Source organism: Molossus molossus, unplaced genomic scaffold (genome assembly GCF_014108415.1).
Source record: "Molossus molossus isolate mMolMol1 unplaced genomic scaffold, mMolMol1.p scaffold_m16_p_2, whole genome shotgun sequence".
Classification (NCBI taxonomy): Eukaryota; Metazoa; Chordata; class Mammalia; order Chiroptera; family Molossidae; genus Molossus; species Molossus molossus.
Genome location: NW_023425355.1, coordinates 33,168,762 through 33,184,909, shown reverse-complemented (window position 1 = coordinate 33,184,909; position 16,148 = coordinate 33,168,762). Strand labels below are relative to the sequence as shown.

At 39.5% G+C, this 16,148-nt stretch overlaps 1 pseudogene; it reads right to left on the bottom strand.

Moving 5' to 3' along the window:
- Positions 1–12,000: 12,000 nt before the first annotated feature.
- LOC118636175 lies at positions 12,001–13,193 on the bottom strand (annotated as a pseudogene).
- Between the last annotated feature and the right edge of the window lie 2,955 nt (positions 13,194–16,148).

Here is a 16,148-nt window from a genome sequence, read left to right as displayed (position 1 = left end):
AATACAAAAAGGCAACCAACCAAATGGGAGGTGATATATGCAAACAACAGCTTCAATAAGAGGTTAATGAAGAATAACTTAAATCTCTGTTCCCTATTTTCAGATTATTATGAGTTCAAGAAATACAAATGAGTACATATTTTAGAAGTCTAACAAATCAGAGTTCTCGGAAAATAGAGTTTCATTAAACATATCATAATCAAGTCCTGTGAATCACATCATATGATAGAATCAGGTTTGAGGTATAAAATTTGGATTATTTAGGTTAGAAGATTAGGAATCATTGATTAAATAATCAAATCTATGAAGAAAATGACATTGAGATTCTGGTCAAGATGGCAGAATAGGTAAATGTGGTACTCAAATCCCACAAACACATCAAAATTACAATTAAACTACAGAATAACCATCATCTGAAATCTAGTTGAAAAGAAGTCCTACAACTAAATATATAAAGAAGAAGTTGCATCAAGACTGGTAGGACGGGTGGAGAGGCAGAATGGGCTGGTCCCACATCCACATGTGGCAGATAAAATAGGGAGGGGTGCCTCGCTGCAGACATCCCCTGTAATGAGCAAGGGGTCCCTGCCCCACACCAGGCCCCCCAGAGCCCAGTGTTCCAGTGCCAGGAAAAAAAAATCCCCATAATTTCTGGTTGTAAAAACCAGCAGGGATTGTGAGTGAGGGAGATGGAGGAATGCTGGAGTTCCTGGCATTCCTCTTAAATCACCCATGCATGAAACCAGTCTCATAAGCTCCAGTGGTGGGACAGCAGCTTGAAAGGTAACAGGGACATATGGGATGGAACTGAATTATCTAGCATCAGGGCAAAGGTTGGAGGGTCAGCTTTCTCCCACACAGAAGTGCTGGCAGAGGCATTTCTTTCCTGAGCTCTCCCGAAACAGAGCCTGTAGGCAGGCACCATATCACTGTTACTATTTGCCCCACCCTGGTGATTCCCTGAGGCCCCACCCCAACCGACTTTCAGACCCACCCAAGCCTTTTCCAGTGGCTTTTCCATACAAAAGGCTGTCGATGAACGCACGTTGAACCTTTATGCTTCATTTCAACTCACTATACTCCATGTGGAAGAAATAAAGTCTAGGGGAACCAATTCACTGTCATCTTGCTTTATGGAAGGAAATTGAAGCTGCTCAAATAAGTGTTATACTCGCCTATGGTTTCTATGCTAGCCCACTCATAATCTAAGTAATAAACCAAATAAGTAGTTTGAGCAACTTAGCCCTTAGGTCTGACATTTCTAAAAAAAAAAGGAAAAGGTACACCAGGAGAGCAAATGTGACACCTTGCTGATTAAGTGCACCTGGGCAACATTCAGTGGAACTGATCAATTGTAGCCTATTTTTTTCCCCGCTCAGATTTCTGCAATGTTAATTAATACCTAAAATTACTCCTGTAATTTTTCTTTTAGGATGTCAGATGTTAACATTATCTTTCAGTATAACCCCCATAAACCCTGATTGGGTTTATTTGTTTGTATTTTAAATGAGGTAGGGGTTCAGGGGATCAATTATGGTAAACAAAAGAGTTTGTTTATAAAATGAGAAGGGATATGGAGGGAATGCAGCTACTTGTGTGAGGAAAGAAGCTTACAGATTTTCGAGAGAAACACACATGCACATAGAACTCTATTAACAATATTATGTGATCAAGGCACGCACAGTAGCTCTGGGGAAAAGGGAATAAGGTATTGGCTTTTAAAAGAAGGATGGGATTTTGGCAGAAGAAAAACTGAATATCTACAAGTAAGGAAAAGGCCAGTAGCCCTATTAGGTTGGAGCTGAGTGTGCATGACAGGAAAGGCAGGAAGGAGCAAGCTAGAAGGGAAGGTTGGAGTCAGCTGAAAATATTAAAGATATGAACACCAGAGGTGAAAAACCAACTAGAAGGCTACTAGAAAAGTCTAAGCCATGGTTCCAGGCTTGAACTGGGGTCAGCAGCAATGGTAGGAAGACGGTTCAATGGGGAAAAGCACTGTGAATAGAGCTTTGGAGGCCAAATTGAAAAGGCTATTTTAAGCCACACATAAAAGCCCAGATAATCAAAAAACATTTTTTTTTCTCACTGTACCATTTAAAATTTCTCTCCAAATGGGAGTCAATTATGATAAAACCATAAAAAGTGAATGAGAGATTAGTATGACTGAGTCAAGGAGTAAAAGAACATGCTGTCATTTCAGGGACTTATTTGATTATTGAAAGGACATGCATGCAGTGCTGAAGTAGTATGCCAGATACCAGCAACAGATAGACAGCTGGTAGTGTGCTCTCAAATCCAAGACGATACTAAATAGTACTACATATACCTCCTACACACACATAGTCCCTTGAGTAGTATTTATCCTCAACCCTGGGTTAATTGCTAAAAAAAAAAAAAAAAAGCCTCGTTCAGGTATGAAGCCTCCACTGTTAGCAGAATGGACTCAGTAACATCAATTTTATCTGCATTATATTGTTTGGGATTGTTAGAATTATAAAACTGAAAATTGGAAAGGACTTCAATGGTCAGCTGGCAAAACTGTTAGAATCCTCTAAACTTCCTACCAAGTAGTCATATAGTCTATCCTTGAACATCACAAGGATGGGGACCCCATTCCATTTTTGGCTTGTTCTGAATATTATTTCTCTTTATAAGTCTTTCTCTAACAATTACTATGTCACTACTCTATTCCACTGTGTCTTGGTGTCTTAACTAACTTGATTTCATTTAATCCTTGCAACATGTAATTTTACAGATGAGGAAACCGAGGATCAGAGACAGTGACCTGTCCAAGGTCACACAGTTGCTGAATGGCAGAGCTGGGATTTGAGATCCTAAATCTATATGACTAGGATGCTCTCTTCATTAGAGCTTAGTCTAAGCCAAAATCAGTCTGCTTGTAAATCCCATCAACTGCCAGAGTTATAATATTCCTTCCTGGAAAGAGGGTGGCCAGTTTGAGGTAGAGTTGTAGATGCAAATCTTCTGGATCTCTTTCATCATCAAAACTTGGAAAATGCTGACAAGACTATTAAAATAACAGATAAAATAGTTCTCATATTAAAGCCTTTGGATAGAGTGCCTGCCCTTACCTTCTCCTCCATACATGGCACTGAGACTTCTGCTCTGTAAGTGCTCACCAATGAGCCTTCTTATCAATAAATAGGTTTGCTGCTTCCAAGTATTCATCTTCTTTTTTATTTTTCTTTATTGATTTTTAGAGAAAGAGGAAGGGAGAGGGAGGAATAGAAACATCGATGAGATAGAAACATTGATGAGAGAGGACACCGACTGGCCACCTCCTGCGTGCCTCCCACTGGGGATTTGGCCCACAACCTGGGCATGTGCCCTGACTGGGAATCTAACCAGCGACCTCTTGGTGCATGGGTCAATGCTCATCTACTGAGCCACACTGGCTGGGTCCAAGTACTCATCTTCTATAAGCTCAAACTTCCAGAAATTTTCTCCTCTTTTACTGTCTGGGATACTTTATAACAGCTCGACTGGATCTTAAAGGAAGAGTAAGAATGTGCTGTGCACAGAATGGGATTATCATCGACAAAAAGGACCATAAGAATGGTAAAATGGTCATGGGGAGGAACAAGGAAGTTGCCAGGACTCCTTCATATACTAGCCTCGTGCACCAAAACCCATTGGTGAAATTCCAATACAGGTTACATTTAGACTGAGGGAAAATACAAATGCAGGAGCTGACAAGATTTTGAAAGTTGAAATGTTTAAACAAGTTTTACATAAAGAAGTCATGTCTCCTTTACCTGAATGTTTTATGAGAATGGATATTATGTCATATTGGGGAAGACTTCCGTACCTAGTATTATAAAAACCAAAGTCTGTTGATAAAGTCATAATGGAGGCTACAGTTAAGAATGTAAGGGTTAAGGGAACCAAGGTAAAAGTTTATAGGAAAATCTGTATGTTTGAATCTGCTTTATGTGAATTGGCCGTGTCTCTTTTACCTGATTGCATTATGGGAATGGACATCGTATCTGACTGAAGAAGGTTTCCTCTACCTAGGATTGCAAAATAGTGCAAAAGAAGGTATGGAAATTCACCCTTCAAGCAATGTTAATTGTATATGCTACATGAGAACCAGTAAGATTTCCTGAGTACACACAGTGTGGAATAGAAGATGGAATGCTGGTAGGGATAACTTCTCTGATACACAGCCCATGCCCTGCACAATTCCAGGGGCTACTATTCATATTTATATAGGACCCCTGATGCTCTCCCCGTGGGAACAGGAGCAGAGGCAGGGGGCGACTAGAGGTCAATCAAGAGCAGCCTTACCAAAAGGGACTGTAGCTAGTGACAATTAGAACTCCAATGTAGAAGTAGAGGTCTATTCATTAGTGCACTAAAACTTCTATCCTAAGTCTCTTCTTGCTGTGCTTATCCCTTTTTGAGCCTCTCAAGAAGGTTGGGTTTGTGAATGTCAGCCTGAATTCAGGCAGTTAGTCACATCCCACAATTAGACAATGAGAACTGAGGACCTCTGGTGGCTAGAAGTGGAACTGACAACAGCCCTTCCAGATAGGAGATTGAGAAATCAGATGTAGCTGAGGGAATGAGGGAGGTGAAGGCCCAGAGCCAGGCAGCTTGGACAAGGATTCCCTCTTTTCAGGGTTGTTTCACTAACAAATAGGCATTATAATCACCTCCAATTTCATATGAAAAAAACTGAGATTCATAGGCTATGACATTAGATACTCATATTTGTATTCCAATGCCCTTTTTAATGTGCAAGTCCCTGGGATAAAAACCTCAGAGTAAGTGGAACATTTTCCCTGCATGGTAAGGGAGGGAGATATTGCTGACAGATGCTATAGATAGTAAAAGATAGGTTTCTGCAGTCTCTTGAAAAAGCTGCGACTTACCTACAGAAATTGTGAATGCCCAGTAAAAGTGAAGAGAAACCTTGCAAAATCAGGATTTAAAAATCCAGCAATATCTCCCTTTATGACACTTGGTCAAAATTGATGGTGACATATTACATACCAGAAATGAAGACAGTTTAATGTATTCACTGTTGAATAGATTTCTGATTGTTTTGGGAGTAGGCAGTGGAGACAGCTTTCCTACACTCCCAATATCTTCTCCTGGACAAACAGTATTCTGTGGAGGTTTATTACTGGAACCCTCATGTTTATTCTTGAGTCCGCCTGCCTGAACACACTTGCCCAAATAAATGCAGGAGCAGGAGTTTGCACTATAGAAAGAAAAATAGTTTAATATTGTATTGGTCAATACATAGACAAAGAGCTAATGCCAAAGACTGGACTCCCTGATCCATGTAGTTTACAGATAATATAGGGCGAAATCACAAGACACATGGTTAGGGGTTCGGGGTTGTGCTGGGGCTGATTGGTCAGAGGTGAGGTAAGGATGATGAATCATTTCCTCAGGTCTTGAGGACAGCTCTGAGGTCTCTTCTCACTTCCCTCTGTCCATTCTCATGGGAAAGTAGCCAGGGCGTCATTCCACCTTAGGATTCAGGAACTAAAACATGTCTTTAGCCTGCCAGAGGTCTGGACTGTGTGACAATTAGTCAGGTCCAGCTACTGTCTTCTGCTGCCTTGGAGGTTGCTAATAACCCAGGAAAAAAGCTAGGTCTCAGATAAAATATTTGAGGAACAAATTCACTCTTCCTCCACCTTTACATTCTCTTCAGGCCTGAAATGGAATGGATGATGCCCATCTGCACTGGTGAGAATGATCTTCTTTACTTAGCCTATTGATTCAAATGCTAATCTCTTTCCTAGACACCTTTACAGACACACAAAGGAATAATGTCTTACCAGCTACTTGGGCATTTTTTAGCCTAGTCAAATTGACACATAAAATTAACCATCACAATTCCTGTGGAGTATACTCACCTCATTTATAGTCTATGGGATAAGAAAATAGCTCCTAAGTGTCAGATTGCTTCAACACATATATTTATTAACAAATGTATTTTATTAATTTGGAATGAAATGAGTAACATCTTTATAAAAGTCTTTCATGGTAAATTTGAGAAAAAGGCATTCTAGCCCTGGCTGGTTTTGCTTAGAGGTTAGAGCATCCACCCTCGGACTGAAGGTTTGCAGGTTCTGATTCCTGGTCAGAGGCATGTACCTGGGTTGCAGGTTCAATTCCTGGCCCCCGTCAGGGTCCTGCAGGACGTAACCAATCAATGTGTCTCTCTAACATTGATTTTTTTTCTCTCTCTCCCCCCTCCCTCCCTTCCACTCTCTCTAAAACAATCAATGGAAAAATATCCTCAGGTGAGAATTAAAAACAACAAAAGGCATTCTAAAGGCCAGATTCTAAAGGCTTATCTCCTTGTTCTTAATCTATTCTACTCCTGCCTAAGGATAAAATTTCAATATCTTTAACTTGGATCATTAACAGCCTTCTTTCTCTTTGGTTTTCTGAGCTTTCACTATGATATGTGTAGGGAGTAAATTTTATTTAGCTTGCCTAGGGTGTACTGGGTTTCTAGAATCTGCACATCTGTTCTGAAAAAATTTTGGCCAGCATCTTCTTCCTTATTTCTCTCTCCTGTCCTTCTGAAACTTAAATTAAATGTACCTTAGATCTTCCCACTCTATTCATTATGTTTCTTATCTTACATTTACTTTTTTTCCATATTATCTGTTTCTCCAGGCAGAATTCTAGATTATTTCTTCTGATCTATCTTCAAATTTAATAATTCCTTCTTAAGTTTATTTTTCTTCATTGCACTTACCATCATCTAACAATTGTGTTTATCTTTCTGTTAAACACATCCATTAAATTTTCAATCATTAACTTTTTAGTTCTAGATATCTTCTTTGATTATTTTTCAGACTATGTTAATTTTTATGATTTTTCTGTTTCCTGCAGCAATTTTTAAGTTTATCATTTATTTTTTTGAACTATAAAAAACTATTGTGATTATAGTCTGTGTCTCATAAGTCTGATATCTGAAGTCTTTGTGAATTTGCTTTCATTGTCTATTTTTCTTTCTGGCTGTCACTTACAATGTGTTTTCCTTGTGTGCTTACTTATCTTTGACTCTGTGCTAATATAGTATTGAATATTTATTAGTAAGACTAATTTCAGGCCTAGGAAGACAGAACCTTCCTGCAGAGAATATTTTTACCTGCTTCTGACAAATGTGTGACAACATTACCTGTCCAAGACCATTTTAATTCAAGTTCGGTGATTGAAGTTCCTTAGGTACCCCAATAATGGGTATCTAAGCTGCAAGCTCATGCAAGGACTTGTTACTTCTTGTTCACCATTATCCTGAAGGAGCAGCCACTTAGTTTCATCTTAAAGTGGCTGGGGAGCTTATTAGGTATACTAATTTGGGACTTGGGCTTCCACTTTTGTTCCCTTTGCCCAAGAGGTTACTAAAACCACAGCTCAGTTTCACAACTCTTTTTTTCTGGATTCAACAAATGTCCCCAGGCAAAAGCGGTTTTGAGTGCTGGGCTTTCCCATCTGTGTTCTTGTTTCTTCTAGATTTTAGCCTCATCATTTCTTACCTCTTGATTAAGATAATTTCTTTTTATATTTTATCCATGTTTTTGTTTTGTTGTCCTCATAGGGGTTGTTAGTGCAAATCACTTAACTTGCCGCTACCAGAACACAGGTATGCAATACCCTCCTAACTATTCTCCTTACTCAGTCTCTCTTCCTTCCAGTTTTTCCCTTGACAAAGTAACTGAAAGTTTCTTCCTGATTGTGTCATTCCCTTGCACAAATCCTCCAAAAGCTTACTACTGAGTGTAAAAGAGAAATCAAATTCCTTTGTTTGAAAAATCAGATCTAAATCTCTTTTTTTGTTTATTTATTCACTGAGCAGTTGTTTACTGTGCTCTGAGTGTGTGGCCCTCACAGGGCCATGTGTTACCTAACCTTTGATTCTTACGTCCATTTACCTCTTGTCTTATTACCTTCCAACTCACCTGACACTACAGCTAAACTGGAATATTCACTTCATGTAATAAAACTGAGTCAGGACACAGATGGGTCAATGCTCTTTCTTCTACATGATGATCCCATATTCAGGCATAAATCCATACAATCTAGATATTTATGTATATTCTAATAAATTAACTAGATAAAAGATCAACAAGTATGAATATACTTGCTTTTTCATATTTCTTGTTGTTTTGTGGGCTATAAATCTGAGGTGTAAGCTCTGCAAGTGAATTCATTATTACTATCAAATTTTTGGCAATTGCCATAGTCACAAAGACACCTATGTGTAGGGCTGGGGTTGGGGAATCAGGCTTGCTTTGCCTGACAAATTAGGGACTAATTGTGGAATTTCAAGCTAGGAAGAACCTGCTTTCAAACAAATCTACTCCCATCTGCTAGCAGTTGTCTGAAATACCAATCAAAGCCCACTTCCACTGGGAGAGTTGGGAGAAACAAAACAAAACACTGTTCTGGAAGTAGGCCAACCTGGAGACAGGGTTCTAGTTTTTGGCCTCTATTACTATGAAATCTTGAGCCAATCTACTTTCCTTCTCTACACTTCAATTTTCTTATATACAATTCAGGTGCTTGGAAAAAATGACCTGAAATGGCCTTTCAGTATTTGACAAGCAAGAATTATTCATACAATGATTCCTGGATTATCGGGGCAAGTAGTGCAGGATTAAGAGCAGTAGGGGTGGGCTCAAATGACCCACTCCTACATGTGATAGTTAGTGACATGTGGATCCCCCCCACCATTTTTTCTAATCTTGCAATGATGTATCAACTAAGCATTTGCTGTAATGGAAGAAAAAAGAGTGGGGAAAGCAGAGGGTGTGAGTGTGCTCTGCTGGTTGAAAGAAAGTAGGAAACTGAGATACATGTTTTAAAAGTGTGATTCTAAAATGGTAAAATACAGGGGTGGGGGTTAAGATAAAGAGTTAAATATTTAGCTGTGCAGTATACTTAGCCACTCCTGGGAATTCTAATGCAATATGCTCCGCACAAGCAGTCCCAACTCATTTCACTGACTACTAAAGGAAAGGGGGAGGGGAAAATGTTTCTGTTTGAATGTTTGAGTTAAGGAAGAGTGAATTTGAAATCCATTTTGATTTTGATATTTTTGAATGGCATGCCTTAGGATGTCCAGCGCTGGTGAACATAACTGAATTCTATTTGTTAATTGTCCATCTGGCATATGTGCTCTAAACAAGCCTCTTTCTCAACTTGCTTCCTCATGGACCTGAGATGGGAAGGATGAAGAGTAGTGAGTGGCAGCAATTTCTCATTTACCTTCTATTACTCAGGGCAATTTTCCAGAGTAGTGGAAATAATGAGTCTTCTAGTAAAAATGCCAAACTTTTCCACATGATGGAGCCTGAATGCTGGAGCATTAGAGTTGCTTACTCTCCAGGGGCTAACTTCCTTGAAGATCCCATGCACTGACCTTTGCCTTCTTTTTCCTTTCTATGACATCAACCAAGAACCCTTATTTCAACTCTGCATCCCCTAGTCATGGGAGATGGGGGGGTCCTGGAGCCCAATTTCTGTCTTGATGAAGGGTTAATTCTGCTGTGGCCAGAGCTCTGTCATAAAACCTATTGGTTAATCCCTCCTCCACACACCCAGAGGTGAAGCACTTGGTTCATTGGAGGCTCAGGGATCTGGGAATGACCAGAAGCCCATTACCTCTTGATTTTCCGCAGGTGTCCAACTCTTTCAGAGTGTAGATTCAGGCAAGACAGTCAAATCACTGCGCTTCCTTCACCACAAAAAGCAAATTCTTGGGTATACGCTGTTTAAAAAGAAAAGCACATTTTGCATGTTTGCAGAGGGGACGTGCAGGGCAAGTTACACCAAGCTGCTGACCCCTGGCCTAGCCCTCCATTAACCCTGGATATGGAGCAGGCTCAGGAATGGCTGCAGAAGCCTGGAGGAGGAGAGGGCTGAGCAGTGCACTGTCTGCGTAGGAAGCAGGATCGCTAGTATCTTTGCTTGGCTCCTGGTATTCATTCGCTGTATTGGCTAAGCTCTTGCTAGGCCATGGGTTGGGCGAGGCCAGGCTCGCATCTGGCTCAGTGCCCACCCAGTTGCAGCTGGAAGTGGCTGCAGACCTTTTGAACTTCTAAGAGCTGAGGGTTCACCCCGGGTGCACACTGCAGAGTAGAGCTGCTGGTCTGCTGCTCCTCTCGCAGCTCCCAGGCACATGGCTCCTGTCCTCTCTAATCCCTTTGCTATCTTTGTTCTCTCCTTAAAGGTGACTCTTTGCAGAAGAGCTAGCGCTTTCCCACGTAGCTTCCTCTCGCCTTGTGCTTTCCCGCTCACACTTCCCCCACCCCAAACCCCACCCCCTGGTCTTCTGCCCTGGCCCCAGGTGTCTCCCATGTTCTCAGTCCATAGAAGCTAGGATATCAGCTGCAACACAACCGTTCATAAAGACCTAGCTCTTTGAAGGGCAAGGACTTCAATTCCACCACAAAATTGTACTTTGAACTCTAACTTCTCCTCTGACATTCCCGACATCGTTTTATACCCTTTATTGGCAAGCTGCCTTACCAAGCTGTCTTGAGGAGAGAAGGCAGGAGCGACTGAGTGACCTCTTGGAAGGAATTGGCCAGGGGAGAAATGAACCTGGGCTTCAGAACCCTTTCCTATGTGCTTTGCCTGCTGGCCTCTGGACAGGTTGGGGTTAGCTAGTCAAAATTGAGCCCAATGCTTCAGCCTGTATGTTACTGCCAGTGCCTGACAGCACCCAGTGTGTGCCCAAATCACAGGGGGTGGGGATGCCACCTATCCAGGAACCACCCACCCATGTACAGAAACTGTGGTTCCAAACAGATTTCCTCAGTCACATTCTCTGAAACCTGGGGTAGGGAGGTTGAAGGATGAGGGCTAAAAAAAAAATTTTTATGGTAGAACTTTTTAATTAAGAAAATAAAGCATTTGAGACAAAAATGCTGTCTCCCTTGCCCTTTCCTCTTGCCCTTCCCTTCAACCTAGAAGCAGCTACTGGCATGAATTTGGAGAATAGCCTTTTAGGCTGCAGTTTGTGTTTTTTAAATTTTTATTATTGTGAGTATTACAGACCCCCCCCCCCCATTGCCTCCCTCTTCTTAGTTCCCACCCCACCCCAGGCCTTCACCACCCTATTGTCTATGTCCATGGGCTATGTATATATGCATATAAGTTTTTTGGTTAATCTCTTCCCACCTCCTCCCCTTTTCCCTCTAAGATTTGTCCGTCTGATTCATATTTCCATGCCTCTGTTTCTATTTTATTCATCAGTTTATTTTGTTCATTAGATTCCACATGTGAGTGAGTTCGTGTGATACTTGTCTTTCTCAGACTGGCTTATTTTGCTTAGCATAATACTCTCCAGTTCCCTCCATGCTGTCTCAAAGGGTAATAGGTCCTTCTTTTTTACAGTAGCATAGTATTCCATTGTGTAAATATACCACAACTTTGTTTATATGCTCAGCTACTGAGGGGCACTTGGGTTGTTTTCAGATCTTAGCTATTGTGAAAAGTGCTGCTATAGCCCAGCCAGTGTGGCTCAGTGGATTGAGCATTGTCCCATGGACTGAGAGGTCCTGGTTAGATTCCTGGTCAGGGCACATGTCTGGGTTGAGGGCTCGATTCTGGGTTGAGGGAGCTTGTAGGAGGCGGTCGATCGATGTTTCTGTCTCACATCAATGTTTCTATCTCTCTTTCCCTTCCTCTTTCTGTAAAAATAAAATCAATTATAAAAAAATGTGTTGCTATGAATACAGGGGTGCATATATTCTTTCTGACTGCTGTTTTGGGATTCTTAGGATATATTCCTAGGAGTGGGATCACTGGGTCAAATGGCAGTTTAATTTTTAATTTTGAGGGGACATTCCGTACTGTTTTTTTTTTTTTTTTTTTTTTTTAATGTTATTTTAGGCATAAGTAACAAATGTATTTTTTAATTGATATTAAAGTTTTTTGTTTGTTTGTTTTTGTTTTTTGTCCAATGCATTTCAGTAACTGAAGCATTCTAACTTAATTTTATATTATTCCACTGTTGGTCATAGTATGAACCCTACATACTCTCTTTCTTTTCACCTCAAAGGGAGCTTCTTTATATATAGCCATATACTCATTATTGGTATAAAGATCAGGCTGAATCTGATCACAAATCTTCTTCTTAGAATTCAACTCCTTGTCAGGCTCTTCAGGAAAAGCATCAAAAGTAATTCTGTTTCCAAGAAAAGATCCAGTAGGAGGTGCCAATATTTCAACTTTGGTGAAATAGCACTCATCACCATTGCTTGACATAATACTCTCATAATCTCTAAAGGTTTTAGGTTACAAAGTAAAATCACCATCTAATTTTGCACCTGATCAAGAGGAACATAATTCACCAGGCCACTGACAACTGTTCTTGGGACTGCTTCCCCAACATCTACTTCTTCTGCATACAAAGATTCTGCATCAAGATTTTTTTTTTTTTTTTTTTTTATCAGTGATGATACAACCAATTTGAAGATCCAGATGGGAAACATCTATTGGCTTAGAGTCAGCACTTCCTGCTACTGATTGTTTTTTCCCCTTTTCTCTCCTTTCCTTTTTCTTTTAATTTTTTTCCTTTATTGATTTTAGAGTGACAGGGAGAGAAAGGTAGAAACAGCAGTGAGAGAGAACATCGATTAGCCGCCTCCTGCATGCCCCCCACTGGGGACCAGACCCACAACCTGGGCATGTATCCTGACTGGGAATCGAACTGGCGACCTCTTGGTGCATGGGTCGACACTCAACCACTGAGTTACACCGGCTGGACCCTCCTCTCTTTTCAAGTTTCTCTTCACCTTGCTTTCTTCTCCTCCTCCCCCTTCTACCTGTTCTTTGGCACCAGAAGATAGGTTGTGATTGGTATAAACTGTACTGCATTTTCAGAAACCGTGGAATTAGCCTGCAGTGCTGTGCCAGGTGGAAATGGTCTTTGTTTCACTCTATTTTAAATTTCTGCCTGAATTAGTTCTTGCTTCAATTCTTCAATTTCTTTGTCCAATTTAACATTTTTGACTGAAAGTTTCTTCTCTTTTGTCAAAGTTTTCTGCAACGTTGCTTTTCCATAAGAAAAGAAATTTGTTATTTAAGATAGTCAATAATTTGAACTGCCTCTACACCTTTCTGTTCCAGTCTCTTCAGAACAGCACCATTGGTTGCCATTTTTTTGCCAAGAAATGGCAGAAAAGCATGAGTCAGCAGACAGGGGCACTCAGGCAGCCTCAGCTGAGAGCCTCGATACTGTTTTCCACAGTGGCTGTACCAGTCTGCAAACCCACCAGCAGTGTACTAGGGTTCCCTTTTCTCCACATCTGGTGAGAGCTACAATTAATATTTTGTGCTTCCTTGATATCTTTAAAATCAGGAGGGTCTTGAATGGCCTAATGGAAAGCCTGTTTCACCACTCTAATCCTCCAAATAGGGTCCTCTGGCCAAACAATCTTCAAATAGACCAAGTGTATGCCTGCTTATTATCACAGTGGTTTTATTTCGCTGTCAACCAACAGAATTATTTAAACAAGCCAATCATATCCTCCCTCTGGAATCAGGGTATACCTCACCCTCTTAATTCAGGTCCTCAAATAATGTTATTTTATTCAATGTCATTTCATTTAATGTTGTGATATAATAAAGTTGATGAGATGCCATAGGAATGTAATTCTTAATTATATCAATTAACCTACGGTAAAATTGCTTTGGTTATATGTCATTTTGCTTACAGTTCCAGAATTTATCCACAATGTTAAGTGAGGACTTACTGTACTACAAAGCCTGATACCCACATACACTTATAGTTCACTCTGTTCCACAGTATATCCCTCTGTGTTCTGCATGGCATGTGATGTCCTACTCTCCTGAGCTGTGTGTATATTTGATAAAATTGATTTCAAATTGAAGTCCATAACCAGAGGCAAAGAAGGCCAATACATAATATTGAATGTTCTATCCGACAGGAAGATATAACCTTGGTAAACATATATGCACCCAATATAGTAGCAATAAAATATATTAAAAATCTTCTGGAGGACTTCAAAGTAGAAATCGACAGCAATACATTCATAGCAGGAGACTTCAACACACTGCTGACATCAGTGAATAGATCCTACAAACGAAAAACTAACAAGGAAACAGAGACTCTAAGTGAAGTACTAGATCAAATGAATTTAATAGATATCTACAGAGAAGTACACCCCAAAACTACAGAATTCACAATCTTTTTAAGTGCACATGGGACATTCTCAAAAATAGACCACATATTAGAATGCAAACTAAGTCTCTACAAGTTCAAGGAGATTGAAATCGTATCAAGCATCTTCTCAGATCACAACGGCATGAAACTAGAAATCAATTGTAACAAGAACATGCAAAGATATTTGAACACATGGAGGCTAAATAGCATGTTATTAAACTATAAATGGGTTACCAAGGAGATCAAGGAATAAATTAAAAACTTCCTGGAAACCAATGAAAATGAACACACAACAACACAAAATCTATGGGATGCAATGAAAGCAGTTCTGAGAGGGAAGTTCATAGCACTACAAGCCTACATCAAGAAATAAGAAAATTTACTAGTGGACTATCTAACCTCATAATTTGAAGAACTAGAAAGCCGAAAAAAAAAAAGAAAGAAAGAAAACCCCAGAGTAAGTAGAAGAAAGGAAATAGTAAAGATCAGAGAAGAAACAAATGACATAGAGACCAACAAAATAATTCAAAGGATCAATGAAACAAAGAGCTGGTTTTTCAAAAAGATAAACAAAATTGATGGACACTTAGCTAGACTCACCAAGAAACAAACAGAGAGAACCCAAATACACAAAATTAGAAATGAAAGAGGAGAAGTAACAACTGATAACACATAAATACAAAGGATCGTTAACAAATACTATGAAAAATTATACAGCAACAAATTGGACAATCTAAGCAATACGAACAAATTTCTAGAAACACCTAGTCCCCCAAAACTGAACCAGAAAGAGTTAGAAAACTTGAACAGATCAATAACAACAAAGGAAATTGAAGATATAATGAAGACTCTCCCAGCAAACAAAATGCCAGGCCCAGATGGCTTCATGGGGGAGTCTGACCAAACATTCAAAGAAGAACTAATACCCATTCTCCTCAAACTATTCCAAAACATTAAATAAGAAGGAAGACTTCCTCAATCGTTTTATGAGGCCAGAATAATTCTAATGTCAAAACTAGATAAAGGCACTACAAATAAAGAAAACTAGAGACCAATATCCCTGATGAACACAGATGCCAAATTCTTGAACAAAATACTAGCAAATTGGATCCAGCAATACATTTAAAATATTATTCACCATGACCAAGTGGGATTCATCGCAGGGATGCAAGGCTGGTACAATACTCGCAAACCAATAAATTTGATACACCACTTAAACAAAATTAAAGATAAAAACCATATGATCATATCAATAGATGCTGAAAAAGCATTTGACAAAATCCGGCACCCATTTCTGATAAAAACACTCAGCAATGTGGAAATAGAGGGATCATATCTTGACATAATAAAGGCCATACATGAAAAATCTACACCCAACATCATACTCAATGGACAAAAAATAAAAGCATTTCCCTTAAGAACAGGAACAAGACAGGGATGCCCACTTTCACCACTCTTATTTAACATAGTACTGGAAGTCTTAGTCACAGCAATCAGACATGAGGAATAAATAAAAGGGGTCCAATTTAGAAAGGAGGAAGTGAAACTGTCATTATGCGCAATGGCATGATATTATACATGAAGAACCCTAAAGACTCCATCAAAACTCTGCTAGATTTAATAAATGAATTTGGCAATGTAGCAGGATACAAAATTAACATCAAGATATCTACGACATTCGTATACACCGATAATCAACTTGCAGAAGGAGAAACTAAAAAAGCTATCCCATTTATTATTGCAGCAAAAAAAAATTAAGATAACTAGGAATAAACTTAACCAAAAAGGTAAAGGACCTATTCGCAACAAACTAATATTTCTTGTTGAAAATAAGAAACAGAGGAAGATATAAAAAAGTGGAAGCACATACCTTGTTTGTGGATTGGAAAAATTAATATCATTGAAATATCCATACTACCCAAAGCAATCTATAGATTCAATGCAATCCCTATCTAAA